This window comes from Pocillopora damicornis, chromosome 5, assembly GCF_964200805.1.
Source record: "Pocillopora damicornis chromosome 5, jaPocDami1.2, whole genome shotgun sequence".
Lineage (NCBI taxonomy): Eukaryota > Metazoa > Cnidaria > Anthozoa > Scleractinia > Pocilloporidae > Pocillopora > Pocillopora damicornis.
In genome coordinates, this window is record NC_142674.1 from 9,860,619 (window position 1) to 9,876,301 (window position 15,683).

Here is a 15,683-nt window from a genome sequence, read left to right on the forward strand (position 1 = left end):
TGACGATGAGGGTGGTTTTGACTCTTTCCCTAAGAAACAGTTCTGGCGAACAGCTGATTGTAGTCTACTCTGCAACCCAGCATCTCAGCACTGCGATGCTTGCATGGACTATTCACATGCCAGTGATCTCAAAGTAAAAGCAAAGCAAAGGAGGCTGTCCGAACCAGCACACCTCAAAGCACCTGTGGCTAACACAGCACCTGAAAGACTCAAGCTTACATTGCAGATGCAAAGGCTGAAATGTTCTGAGCTTGAGCACCAGTTGGAGAAAATGAAGCAGGAAATAAAAAATTTTTCAGTCCTGGTTGATCATGAGCTAAGCAATGATCTCACTTCCATAATTGGCGACTGTGCGTCTGGTATGACACCATTCATGAATCTTTTCTGGCAGCAACAGAAAAAATTATTGAAAAGCAGTGCAACTGGTGTCAGATATCACCCGATGTTAATACGTTTTTGTTTGTCACTGGCTGCTAAGTCTTCGTCCTGTTATGAAGAATTGCAAAACAGTAGAAAATTTTACATTTTTTTTCTTAAGCAAAGAAGGGCAAAACCAACCTGTGAAACATCCAGCAAAATGAAAGAGCAGTTTGGGTTGAAAATTACAATGAAGTTAATAATATTGCTTAAATTATCAACTGATATGTACAATAACCTGATATATCATCTGTAGTGTCCCGTATGTTCATTATTATTATGGGATATAGTAGCGGAGAGAGCATGTGGTAAGACGATATAAAACACAATAAAGATTAAGTTGTTGTTACAAAACGGAGTTGTACAGTCAATACGTCAAAGACACCACATTTGGCGACGAGGATAAACGATATTCAACTTGCCGTACGGCTGCTGAAGTGGAAACGAGTTCAAACAGTGGACAAAACTCGCACAGATGGCCGTATGCTTAAGCGGATTACCTGGATTATCTGCGTTCGACGCCGTCGGCGAACCAGCTACACTCGCCCAAAGATGGTTAACTTGGAAAGAAGAATTCGAGCTTTATGTTACTGCCTCTGGAATCAGCGACCCCACACAAAAAAGAGCACTACTACTTCACCTAGCCGGCCCCAAAGTCCGAGATGTTTTCAATAATTCCATTCCTGCTACAACACGAGGCGAAGCGAAAGATTACAAAAAAGCTATGGACTGCCTTTCAGAACACTTCAAGCTCAAAAAGAACGCCCCAATGGCCAGACAAATATTTTTAGCGGCTACTCCATTACCTGGTGAAACCGTCAACAATTTTATTACTCGCCTGCAGAAACTAGCAGAACATTGTGACTACGAGGGCGAAAGGGACAACCAGGTGAGAGATCGCGCCATTTCTTTTCTGAAGGACAAAAATCTCAAGTCAAAATTGTACCATGAGGAAACACTGCCTCTCAGCAAACTCATGGAAATCGTTAGCCAGTATCATGACAAAGAAGCGCTTATCCTCATTCCCGAAAGCCACGTAAACAGCTTGTCCCGTGATCCAAAACAAGGGGGAAAATGTTGGCGGTGCGATAAAGTGGGTCATTTCGCGAAAGAATGCCGTCGCTCACGTGACCACAAATGCGGAAAGTGCGGGCACATCGGTCATTTTGAAGTGTGCTGCCACTCCAAGCAGAATAAAGGACGAGACCCCAGCCAAAGTTCAAGTCGTGGTCGCGGAAACCCACGAACAAAACCTAGCCGTGGACGAAGAGGAGGAAATTCAAAGGAGCAACGTGATGTACACAACGTGTGCGAAGACGCGAGTGCAGACGAGCGCGTAAACAGTGATGACTTCTACGTGTTCAGCACCGGGAGCACGGATGGAGAGAACACCATGGAACTCATGATTGAAGATAAGCTTGTAAACATTGTTATAGACTCTGGTGCTAGCTGTAATTTAATGTCAGAGGAAATGTTTAATTTTGTATCGGGGGGCAAGGCTAGATTGTTGGACTGCAATAAGAGAGTTTATGCTTATGCTTCTGTACAGCCTCTCCAGCTTAAAGGGAAATACTTTTTTAACGTACAAGTACCACAGACCCACAAATCCCTGTATACTGAATTTTATGTAATGTGCGGTAAGGCAGCGACGCTACTTGGTCGCGAGGCCTCCGAGTTGCTGGGCGTGTTAAGGGTAGGCGTGTCCATTAATAGCTGTGATGTCAAATCTGATAGCATGGAAAGCCTCACAAACAGTCTTGACCGAAAAGCCCTTCTGAAGTCCAAATTTCCAAAAGTATTTCAAGGCCTCGGCAAGCTCAAAGGATATCAGCTAAAACTCCACATTGATGAGAGTGTTCAACCAGTCGCTCAGCCACTACGCAGAATCCCTTTTAGTAGAAGAGCTAAGGTCACCGAAAAGCTAGAGGAACTACTCAAACTTGATGTCATTGAAAAGGTGGAGGGACCAACCAGCTGGGTGAACCCCTTGGTTGTGGTGGAGAAGCCTAATGGTGACATCAGGATATGTCTTGATATGAGGCAAGCAAATCAGGCCATCGTACGGGAGAAGCACCCAGTACCAACAGTTGAAGAGACACTCCAAGAAGTCTCCTATGCCAAAGTTTTCTCAAAGCTAGATCTAAATATGGCCTTCCACCAAATTGAGCTACATCCAGACTCTCGGGATATCACAACATTTGCTGCGCCTGATGGTTTATACAGGTACAAACGCCTGCTTTTTGGCGTGAACATGGCCACAGAAAAATTCCAGCAGATCGTGTGGCAAGTAATTAAATGCTGCCCGGGTGCCTACAATCTCCATGATGACCTGCGAGTCGTAGGGGCAGACGACAAAGAACATGATGAGAATTTAGACAGGGTCATGCGTAAACTGGAAGAATCAAACCTCACCTTGAATTATGACAAATGTGAAATTGGTGTTAGCAGCATGGTTTACATGGGTGATGTACTCTCTGGCGAGGGATTAAAAGTCTCCACTGAACGAGTGGAAGCTATCGTTAAAGCACCAACGCCCCAAAACCAGTCTGAAGTAAGAAGCTTTCTCGGTTCAGTTCAGTTTTGTGCGAAGTTCATCCCAAACTTTGCAACCATATCAAGTCCATTGTGGGACCTAACCGGCAAAGATGTTAAGTGGCACTGGGGTCCAAAAGAAAAAAAAGCCTTTCAAGAAATCAAGGGCCTGCTAACCAGAGCACCAGTGATGGCCTACCACAGGCAAGGTGCCACAACACGGCTCACAACTGATGCTTCTCCTGTTGGAGTTGGAGCAGTTCTGGAGCAAAAACAACGAGACGGGACCTACAGGCCAATATATTACGCTAGCCGGAAGCTTAGCAACGTCGAAACAAGGTACTCCCAGTTCGAAAGAGAAGCTCTAGCTGTCAGATGGGCTTGCGAGAAGTTTTACCTGTACCTGTATGGAATTAAATTCGAAGTCCGCACTGACCATAAGCCGCTAGTCACAGTACTCGGTACAAAGTCGAAGCCTCCATCCGCCCGGATAGAAAGGTGGCTCCTATACTTGCAGCAATTTCAATACACGCTGACGCACATACCAGGCAAAGATAATCCGGCAGACGTCCTCAGCCGCCTGCCTATTGGCTCAACTCAAGATGACGACACCAGAAAGACGGAAGATTTTGCATACAGCGTGGCAAGTGCAGCAATACCAGCCGCTTTGTTGCCGAAGCAAGTTGAGACTGCCACAGCAAATGATCCAACTTTACGGATAGTGCACAAAGCTGTGATCACTGGTGACTGGACCCAATTGTCAGGCACCACCTACAAAGCAGTTAAGGAAGAACTGTGGGTAGTAGGACAAGTAGTGATGAGAGGGACTCGCATTGTAATGCCTCAGAGCCTGTGGAAACAAACCATCATGTTGGCACACGAAGGTCATCAGGGCATGGTCCGTACTAAAGCCAGGTTGCGGGAAAAAGTGTGGTGGCCACAAATGGACAAACAGGTGGAGGATGCCATACGTTCATGCCACCCCTGTCAACTTGTGGGACCAAGATCAAAACCAGAGCCTGTGAGGTCAAGCAGTCTACCTGATGGACCCTGGCAGGAGATCTCAGTGGACCTTCTTGAAATCTCAAACGGTGAACACCTTTTAGTTGCTGTCGACTATTATTCTCGTTGGCTGGAGGCTATTCTCCTAAAGAAGACAGATGCCCGACATGTGATAAAAAGCATGGAAGCTATTTTCAGAACACATGGACTACCAGAAACTCTGCGCAGTGACAACGGACCACCATTTGCGTCAAAGGAATTTGAGGGCTTCCTAGAATACCTGGGAATAGACCACAAGAAGGGCATACCCTATTGGCCACAGAGCAACGGAGAGGTAGAACGCGCAAATGAAACAATTTTGAAGATAGTGCGAATTGCACGCGTCGAAGGAAAGGATTGGAAAAAGGCTCTTGAGAACTTCCTCTTCCAATATAGAGTTACCCCACACACTGTTACTGGATTATCACCTGCAGAACTACTGATGGGGAGGAAACTGCGTGACAAACTTCCACGAGTCGAATTCTCCAAAGACCGTGCAACTGAAGCATATTGGCAACAGTTGTTGAGAGAGAGAGACACTCGTGCAAAACTCAGCCAGAAAGAGTATGCAGACAGAACACGAGGAGCCAAACACAGCAATATTAAGGAGGGTGACAAGGTACTGTTAAAGCAGACACGTGAAAACAAGCTCTCACCAAACTATGAGCCAGAACCTTACATTGTCACTCGTAAAGATGGAAATGCTGTCATTTTACAAGACACAAACGGGAACAATAAGATGCGCAACATTGCTCATACGAAAAAGTTTATGGATCCTGGGACTGTTAAAAAAGCAGAAATAGATCCACAGCCATGCCTAGCCGAGCAACCAGCGCAACCCCGACAGGATGAGCCAAATCTCAGTTCTAGTCAATCAGCAACAGATACATCTGAAGCCGTATCTAGCCCCTTACCTTCAGTTGCTTCGCGCCCTGTGCGTGCCAAGCGAGCGCCCTCCTGGATGCAAGATTATGTACGCACCTAGTTTAAAATTATTCAGAAGAAAATAAGAGACTCTGAACTTTCTTTTCGAGTACTTTATTACTTGGTTGTTTTTTTTAATAACTTAGGGGGAGATGTAGTGTCCCGTATGTTCATTATTATTATGGGATATAGTAGCGGAGAGAGCATGTGGTAAGACGATATAAAACACAATAAAGATTAAGTTGTTGTTACAAAACGGAGTTGTACAGTCAATACGTCAAAGACACCACATCATCATGAAAATAACAGTAAACATTCCTCATGAATTATTCTAGTTTTGCCTCTCTTGAGTTTGCTGGTCACAACTTCTTTGGATTTCTTTCCGAAGAGCCTTGCTTTTAGCTTGCTTTGCTTTAATTTTGAAGTCTTGTATAATATCCTTGGCTAAAGAGAATGAGCGAACCCTGATGTACAAATTTACAATACTGTACAAGGGCATCTTTACTGACATTTTTAGTGGGAACTAGTTCAGCATTTGAGACCATGGTTTGGTAGTTTGCAACCACATCATTATCTGTTAATGACTTTTGAGCTATCCCAGTTATGTCCACAATTTGCATACTACTAGCAGATTTTAAAGTTGACTGTCTGAAATAATGTTCAGACCTGGTAAAGATCTTTTGCGCAGGCTCTGCTATGGACCAGAGACCGCCGCGGCTCAGTGTGGAAACCAGCTTTTGGGAATCACAGCCCTCCTCCAATTTTCCAGCCTTGAGTATAGCCATTGCCTGCTGACTTTCACTTGAAGACATTTTTGCACACTTTTTGTGAAGATTGTGCAATACGTATCCTCCCAAATACTGCAACCCGGCTGTCTCTTTGTCTGATAAGACTGTTTTAGATGGAAGGACGCTGTTGTCAGGAGATGACTTTGCATGCTTGCCATGTGCTACCATGTTGTCGGCCACTTTAATTGCTAGCAATGTAGCTGCATTTCTGGATAACCCTCTGAAAAAGGTTGTAGATTTCAATGGAACCTGAGAATAATATTTTCCATAAAACTTTTCAGTGTCTATATTTTTCAAGTATCCATCATACAGTGTTTTAAACACACAAAATACCTCAGTTTCATTGGGCTGTTTATATTTATAGTGCTTAAATTCCTTCTGCAAGTCAACACTGAATACTTTGTTTTCTTTAACTTTTTGCAAGGCATCATTAACAATTTCAGCAAGAATGCTCGGTGTCAGAGACACTGGTTGGGGCTCATCACTGTGTTTGGCATTTCTGTGTCTTTGGTATCCTCCACTGGACTTGTATTTTTTACCACAGTCACTACATATAATTTCTGTCGATTGAACCTACAATGGCACAGGAAAACAATAAATAAGGATAGGCTACTGTACAGTGTTTAGATAAAACAGCATTGCCTGATGTGAAATATCACGAGTTCGTTTGGATATTAAGACATTCATTACAAACAACGCTGTAATAACTAAGCTTCGCAACAGCTGTTCATAGACATAGGCTAGCATGAGTTCATTTAGTCTCTTCCATTGCTAGAACATTTATTTCGAAAGAACCCATGTCTATAGAATTATTAATACGGATAAACATGACACAAACTCACGAGCGTCCTCATGAGCAACTTATAGGATAAGATTTTACTATGATGCAGCTGAAAAAGCAGATATTTTTGTAATTCCATACTCACATCGCTTACTAAGCTTTCAAACTGTCCATCTAAGTCTTCGTCTTCTTCCAGGATATCCATGCTAGCATCGAAGTCTTCTCCAAAGACATAAAGATCACTCCTTTGGCCCGCCATCTTGTTTTGCCGTGTGCAGGGTCAGTGTCACGTGACGGGTCGGTTCAACATCTGAGAGGCCGCTATTGTTTTAGCCTTTGAAGTTTACCGAGTTTCCTAACCAGTCCCCCCTCTACTAACTATGCTTCAACTAACCTAATTCACAAGCTTCCTGCAAAACATTAACTATTGATTTCACATGTTTCTTTCTTTTTTTTAAAACATTTATAATAACAACAATGACAGAGCAATAATTTCATTAGACAAATGTACAAAAAAGTAATGAACATCACAGTCCAGTATAGTCCCTGTCGTCTAGTCCCATTTGGGTTAGGGTAGGAGGCTCCAAATGACTATTCAGACATCCTCGGACCTAGATGACTTACGGGACCTTGTGCGGCATTATGCAAGCTTGGGTAATAGCCAAGATTTCCACTGTATGGGTTGTGTTCATTTCCAGAATAAGGTGTGCTATTAAGGCTGGCATTAGGTCTGCGGCTGAGCAAAAGCTGAAACAATCTAAGCTCATGCTCTCGGGATTTTTCCATTTCTTCTTTCGTGAATATCAGTTCTTTGGTGGGGTCGTTTTGAACAGCCTCTCTTACAAGGGTCAATACCTCTGTTGTTGCTAAATCCAGTCTCTCTTTAGACAACTGCTTTCTTTTTGTTTTTATTGGAACAAATAGTTCTTTTTCCTTGACACTGTCATCCGAGATTTCCACAGACAAATCACTAGGTGAAATTGAAGCTAAGGGCTCTAGTGCCAAATCGGGCTAGCAAGATTCCCTTGTCTTCACCACTTCAAAGAGAGTGGTGAACCACTTGAATAATCCTTGATCTTCTTGAAATTGTTTGATTCCAGTTGCAGATTTTTCTGTCAGAACTGCCTGCTTACACAAAGAGACACATTTTTTGAACTTGCTTCGCAATTGATTCACAGAGAAATACAAGTGTTCAACTCTAGCAGAAGCTCTGCCTTTAACTTCTTTCAAAATTTCTCCATAGAGCTCTCCATTTCTCTGATTCTTTGTATTTGTGAAATTAAGTTTTTTTTTATATGAGCTGTTATTCTCAATGATATCGATGAGATCATCAAGTGCCCATGGACACCACTTGGCTTTCGACCTGGTTTCTTTTTCTTTTGTCCATTGGCTTTTTTCATGAAAAGTTTGAGAGATGTATCCAAGTCTCCACCCTCTTCAGCCTCTTCATCTTCTTCATCTACTTCTACCTCGTCATCATCGTTGTCTGGTGTAGCCATTCTATTCCTACCAATGGAAAAACAATAACATACATTATATTATTGCCATCCGCCACAAAATAAGCATGATGATAAGTCCTACAAATTTTTATCTTGTCCACTAAATAAACAATGGCATCAGTGCTGTCCTAGTATGTCATCAAAATTTGTTTTAACATTCTTTCACAAACTTTTGTAGTTGACTACTTGGCTTGTTTGTTATTGATAGGAAACAGGTTCTTAAAGATCACAAGAACAATAACAACTCTCAAACATGGCAGTAGAAATATTAAATTATGGCATCATCAGTATCTCGGTTCCATAATTGAAACTAAACATGTGGTTGTGTTGTTTTCATACTGACCTTTTCGTTGTATCTTCTTCGATGGATTTCCTTTTTTTAGAAGACCGTTCTTCCTGCTTTGCAAGATCTCAATCTTTGTGGGATTCATCAGAATCATATTTACCTGCGACCTTTTCGCTCTCTTCCATAACTTTTCAGAAACATGGCTCACAATGTGCGACTGAAGTGCCCGCCTTCCAGCCCTTGACAGTTTCATCATTCTCGAACACAGAACAGGGAATACAAAAGTATTCCTGGCATCTTAAACAAGTATATTTTATATTGTTAAAACAAGAGGAGCAATATTGTTCTTCTTTACCCGCCATTTTCTCAAATTTAGTCTTCTGCGCATGGCAACTACGTAAAAACAAGCAGGATTGTGGGAAAGAATTATTAATTTAATGTATGCGTAATGTATGCATAATGTATGCATTTGGTTCGGCATATGTAAAGATCGACGTATGAATCAAAGTCGATCTTTTCCCGTTCTATTCAACAAGCTCAGTCGAATAGAACGGCAGATTGACCCAAATAAAAAACTGTCGATCCCCATTGATTCATACGTCTAACTTCACATGGGTCGAACTTAATTATTAGGTTCCGCACATGTAAAGTTTGACGTTTGAACCGGGCCTAAGTTATGGATCCTCATTTTCCTACTTCTTTTTATGACTGATGTGCTATGTGCTTGGGCCATATGGCAGTGGAAAAAACTTGGTCCATTACTTCATATAAGAAATAACTCATAACAACGTCATCTTTTCTCGCTACATGAAATCATTAATTATGCTAATTATGCTCATTATTTTAATTGATCTTACAGTGCTATCCTTGGCCCAGTTGTTCGAAGGCCAATAAGCACTAACCCAAGGTTAAATTTTATTCTAGGTTTCTTTATTCCTTTATTCAAAAGCCTTTTTGGGATAACTTTCTGTGTTCTTTTGAGAGCTTCAAAGAGCCATATTCTAGACAAAAAGAAATTTGACTAAATTTTCTTTTAAAGCTTTCAGATCTGAAAGCTTTAAAAGAAAATTTCACACTAACCCTGGGTTATCTTAACCCAGCTTTAAACAACTGATGTTTAATTATTGACTATCATTTTCATGAATTTCACAGTGAGCAAGATATCCTTTCCATTTCATTATGACTTGTGCATCTGTGACTGTAACAGAAAACCTTGGAATGTCACTATAAATCAATAAACAGTGTTATTTTTTATTACTATCATGAATAAAATTTTGTTTTTCAAATTAGCTGATGTCATTGAGCAAAATGTGGTGAAAGAAGGTGAGCTTTCTTACAGCAAATTTGTATACATGGAAGTTTGGCATTTCTGATGTTAATAATTTCCCCTATCTCTACTATTTCCTGTTTTTTCACTCACCCAATAGAAAAACCCTGACACCAATTTTTCTTTTCAATTTACATAGAAAGGGCAAGAGCTGGGCAAGAGCTTTGCAACAGCAATTAAGCAAATAAATCTGATATTTCACTTTATGAGAGCAAAGCAGGAGCAGCAGCGAGAGCAAAAGCTACAAAGATATCAACAAACACTGGACGATAGATAACTTGCCTGTTCATGTTGAAGAATTTCTCAAATGCACTAGTCCAACTTCATGAGCCCCAGAAGATGGAACAGTTTTGGATTTCTTTCTCCTTCTTTGGTGAGAAGATCTGTTCACTAAAATTGTGGAGGAAACCAACCATCATGCTGAACAGTGCACTCAAACAAAACCACATGTGAAGAAATGCGTGCATTCTTCACATTTAATGTTTCGTTTGGCATCAAGTCCTTGCCAGAAACAAGAATGTACTACTTGAAAGACAACTTTGTTGGTGTTCCAACCGTTCAAAAAGTAATGCCAAGTAATCACTTTGAGAAGATTCGACAGTATCTTTGTTTAAACATGTTACCACAAGATGACCCTGCTTATGATAAGCTATTCAAAATGCGTCCTTTGTTGGATAGACTTGCCAGCACTTTCTGCAAAGAGTGTCAGCCATCAAACTTCATTTCAATTGATGAAGGAATGGTCAAGTACAAAGGAAGACTTGGCTTCCAGCAGTATCTACTCATGAAGCCCATGAAATGGGGCATTAAAGTATGGGTCAGAGCCAATGCGATAAATGGTTTTGTAAGCCTAAACACAGTCTTGGACGTTATGTTGTTTGCAATCTTCTAAGTGATCTAAAGGGAAAAAAATTATCACATCTTTTGCGATAATTTTTTCACTTCAGTTCAATTGGCTGAAGATTTGCTGTCCAACAAACCCTATATTTGCGGAACTACGTGTGCCAAAAGAAATCACTTTCGTAAAGACTTGAAAGCCAACAAGCCCTAAGTGAAAGCGCTCCACTGAGGCACATCTGTCTTTTGTTGGAAAGGGAACATTGTCCCATCCGTATGGAATGACAAGAAAGCTGTGGCTTTTATAAGTACCCAATGCGATGCTAAAGGAAACCAAACCATGCACAGAAAGCAGAAGGATGGAACATACATTGAGGTTTCTTCACTGCCAGTGGTAAAGCTTTACAACCAATACATGGTGAAAGTCAAGCATAGTGATCAAATGTAGCAGTATTATGATACATCTCAAAGGGCAAATAGATGGTGGCAGTAACTGTTATGGTTTTGTTTAGATGTTAGCATTGTGAATGCACATATTTTGACACAAATTGCAGATAACCATCCAAACTTCACACAGCTTCAGTTTCACTTCCAAATGGAGAAGATGCTGATTAGCAACCTCTCATCACGGCAACATGCCCTTCAAGGAGGAACCATTCAGACCAGACATTGGCCTGTAAAAATAAGGGAAGATGTAAGAGATGTTTGAAGGGAAAAAGACAAAGTTCAGTCTGATGGGATATAATTCATGTGGCAAGAGGTTCTGCTTGGATTGTTTCAAGAATCACAACACTGAAGCCTGACGTGGCACAAAATTCAAATGCCTTGAACAATGAACACTCTTTTGCTTTAGTTAAAAAAAACACTTTAGAAGACATACAGTGTTCTTTTCAAATTAATCATTTTCACTGTAAATATTTCTGTAAAACATTTTTGTTTGACCTACCTTATATCAAGAAAATGCTTAGTAAAACACCATATATGCTTTTGTTCATTGAATCAAAATGGTGTGAAGAACAGTTTTGTGTGATTTTGAGGTTTGTTTTGTCTACTCATTTTCTCATATTAAAGATATTACTTATCTTAAATGAAAACTTCAATCTCTAAAGAATTAAGTTTCTCTGCATTGCTCAGTCTAAAATTGCCTGGTTCACTCACTATTTTGCTATAGTTCTATGGCACCTCAAATTTGCCTTTCAAAAGGCATCATGATACCCAAACCCCACAAGCAATTAGGGTATTTACCTAGATAGGCACTCTTGGGAGTGAGAGGGCTAACTTATTTAATGATATTATTGGCTTGAGATTGTCTATAAAATCAGACAACTTTTAAGGGGGCATTCTGGTCAAAAAAAATTTAAAATCTTTATTTTTTTCGAAAATGTTTTGATGGCCTCTTTAGTTGGGCAAATCTGTCTAGTTTAAAGTTTTGATGTCAGTTTTTCCACTTCCAGTTTGCGAGTCAGTAAAAAATGAGGTTTTCTTAGCCTTGTTTTTTTGTTGTTTTTCGGTTTCCATAGCAACGGTTTCAAATTTTGCGTTATTTTTGCTATCGATGCGTTATAACTTGTTAAAACACGTTCCTACGGTCTGGTGTGACCAAAGTCCGTTCCACAGGTACAATCTTTTCGGTTCTAAGCAAGGTTACTAAGCCAATTCGGCTCTCGGCCAAAACTCCGCATTGCTCCATAATACTTTCGCATTGCTCCATAATATTTTCGAATTACAATGCCAAAAGAAGGACGCAAACAGGCTGTTTTAAGGAAAAATGTTTCGAAAAAGCGAAAAAGTGGTTTCAGAGGTGTTAGAATACATGCCCGGATATTCCGAGCACCCACACTTAAGTTACTTAACACTTGCCCCTGATTAGAATACACCACAACGTGCTACTGCCCACCTGCAAATTTCCTTTGTGGTAAATGCCTAAAATGATTATCGTTCCGTTCTGATTATGCCTATCTGAAAACCTGTATATAATATGACTCACTGTGAGAAATAAATCAGTTATTACTCCTAGCATTGGTTGATGTGCCATTTTGTGTAACTACTATGACGACATCGAACTCTTGGAACCTAACAGGTTATGGGCCCAGGAGAACACTCCTGTTTGACGGGGATGACAGTAAATACGAGCTATGGGAGGTAAAGTTTTTGGGATACATGCGCCTTCAGAAGCTGTACAATTTGGTCGTTCCCCCAGAAAGCGAAACGACAGCCCCCAGTGCTGAAAAGAAAGCGCATGCCTTCGCCGAACTTGTTCAGTGTTTGGACGACAGAAGCTTGTCCCTCGTCATAAGGGAAGCCAACAACGATGGGAGGAAAGCTTTGCGCGTGTTGCGAGAGCACTACCAAGGGAAAGGAAAGCCCAGAATCATTGCCCTCTACACAGAGCTGACTTCGCTTCGTATGAATGACGGAGAGACCACCACGGACTACATTATTAGGGTGGAGACCGCGGCAACTGCTCTGAAGGCAGCGGGGGAGGTGATCAGCGATAGCTTACTGGTAGCTATGGCACTAAAAGGTCTTCCTAGCAGCTACAGGGCTTTTGCTACTGTAGTTATGCAGAGAGAAAAGCAAATGACCTTTGCTGAGTTTAAGACAGCCCTTCGAAGCCATGAGGAAAACGAGCGATGTTGCCGTAGCGAAAACGACGGTGTTATGCTGGCTAACGCGTCCAAGGCGCTCCCAGCGAAGTTCCAAGGCAACTGTTATAAATGTGGCAAAAAGGGGCACAAAACTGTAAACTGTTACTCCCATAAAGTAGTGGATAAATGGTGCCAACAATGCCGGACCAAGTCCCACAACACTAAAGAGTGCCGAGTACGGAAGACCGATGCAGCGAAAACAGCCGCGGAACCCCAAAGAAAGAGGGAAATATCAAAGAACATGGACTCCGTTGAACATTATTTTACTTTCACCGTTAAAGACCAAAGTGGTCTAGGTAAGAAACAGCAAAATAGTTTACTTTTCGATTCGGGAGCTACTAGTCATATAGTAACTGAGGAATCTAAGTTTTTAAAGTTTGACTTAGACTTTAAAGCAAAGGATCATGTTGTTGAGCTCGCCGATGGAAGTAAGGCTAACGTAGTTTTGGGGAGGGGAGAAGCTAAGGTTAAGTTATATGACATTAACGGTAATTTGCATGATGTTATCCTTAACAACGCTCTGTATATCCCGTCCTACACTCAGAATATTTTTTCTGTTTCCGCGGCGGTAGAAAGAGGGGCGAGCATAAATCTTAACAGGAAAGAAAAATATTTCAAAGCACCGGATGGCACAAAGTTCGAGATCGAGCAAAAGGGACGGTTGTACTATTTGAATAGCATTTCATCCTCCCACAACAATGCAAGCTCTTTGATGGAGTGGCATAAAATTATGGGCCATTGTAATTTTCAGGATTTACGAAAATTATCTAATGTTGTTGACAGCATGAGAATCAAGGATGACAAAATATGCGAGTGTGCGGTTTGCACGCAAGGTAAAATGTGTCAATTTCGGAACCGGAAACCCGATGAAAGAGCTAAAGCAGCATTAAATTTTGTCCACTGTGATCTGGCTGGTCCAATCAGTCCGGAGGCCAGAGATGGTTTCAAGTATACATTATGTTTCCTGGATGACTATACTGGAATCATTATGGTTTATTTTCTTAAGCAGAAAAGTGACACAGTAGAGGCCACAAAGAAATTCCTGGCTGACACAGCCCCGTATGGCAAGATAAAGCGCATTAGGAGCGACAACGGAGGCGAATTTTCGAACAAAGCGTTCCGATCATTATTGCGCGAAAACACCATAAAACACGAGACATCCTGCCCCTACTCACCGCATCAAAATGGATCGGCGGAACGGGCATGGCGCAGTCTTTTTGAAATGGCCAGATGCCTTTTGTTAGAATCAAAATTGCCAAAACAATTTTGGACATACGCGCTAATGACTTCCGCCCATATCAGAAATCGATGTTTCAATGCGAGATTAGGCAAAACTCCCTACGAAGCGCTTGTAGGCAACAGACCGGATATTAGCCACATGCAAGTTTTTGGCTCCACTTGCTATGCTTATGTTCAAAATGCAAAGAAGCTAGAAGCGCGTAGCAAGAAAGGTATCTTTGTAGGCTATGACAAGGAAAGTCCATCTTACCTAGTGTATTTCCCGGAATCAAACAAAATTGAGCGGGTAAGATGTGTAAAATTTTTCCGAACTGACAACTCGCCACATTTTGATGAGGACGCTCTACGACCAGCTGTTGACCCGACAAAACTGACAGAGGGGGAACATGATGAAGTGACTAGTAACTCAACTGAGACAGAGAGTCAGAGCCCTGGTGAGAAATCTGATAACGGTGAAAATGACAAACGCTACCCCCCACGAACCCGTAACAAACCCCAACACTTAGAAGACTATGCTTTAGACACTGACTCAGACGATGATATTAACGTCACAGTAGATTACTGTTATAGAGTTTCAAACATTCCGACAAGTTACGAAGAAGCCATAAACTCTATCGAGGGGTTGAAATGGAAAAAGGCCATGAGCGACGAAATGACTGCAATTCGAGACAATGACACTTTCGAATTAGTCACGCCACCTGCAGGTAGAAAAATTGTCGGTGGCCGCTGGGTGTTTGCAGTGAAGGTTGGCCCGGACGGTGGGGAGACCCACAAAGCTCGATATGTAGCTAAGGGTTATTCGCAAACTGCTGGAATTGACTACCACGAAACCTTTGCTCCAACCGCACGGATGAGTTCAGTTCGACTACTTATGCAGCAAGCCGTGCAAACAGGCATGATCATTCATCAAATGGATGTAAGATCAGCCTATCTTAATGCACCAATCGGTGAATGCGAAGTTTTTATGCAACAACCAAAAGGTTTTGAAGAAGTCGGAGAAAATGGCGAAAAATTAGTTTGTAGATTGAAAAAGTCCTTATACGGTCTTAAGCAGAGTGGCCGAAACTGGAACAACATGCTTCATAATTTTTTGTGCGAAGAAAAATTTGTTCAATCAGCCGCAGATTCCTGTGTTTACACTCACAATTCCGAGACAGAAGGTCGTGTTATTATAATTGTTTGGGTCGACGATCTAATTATTTCCGCAACAAATTTACCATTGCTAGAGCGGGTAAAAGGCGCTTTGAGTAATAAATTTAAAATGAAGGACCTTGGCCCACTTGCATGGTTTTTAGGCACAGAGTTTAAATGCAGCGAAGAGAGTATTGAAATAAACCAGACGCAATACATCGATAAGATTTTAA

At 41.5% G+C, this 15,683-nt stretch overlaps 2 pseudogenes across 1 annotated transcript; both read right to left on the reverse strand.

Moving 5' to 3' along the window:
- Positions 1-5,225: 5,225 nt before the first annotated feature.
- Positions 5,226-6,772, reverse strand: LOC149045097 (uncharacterized; annotated as a pseudogene). Its single transcript, XR_016186514.1, has 2 exons — positions 6,629-6,772; positions 5,226-6,275 (listed from the first exon to the last, which is right to left on the reverse strand). The product of XR_016186514.1 is annotated as an uncharacterized LOC149045097 (transcript).
- Positions 6,773-6,903: 131 nt separating this feature from the next.
- Positions 6,904-7,982, reverse strand: LOC113671209 (uncharacterized; annotated as a pseudogene).
- Between the last annotated feature and the right edge of the window lie 7,701 nt (positions 7,983-15,683).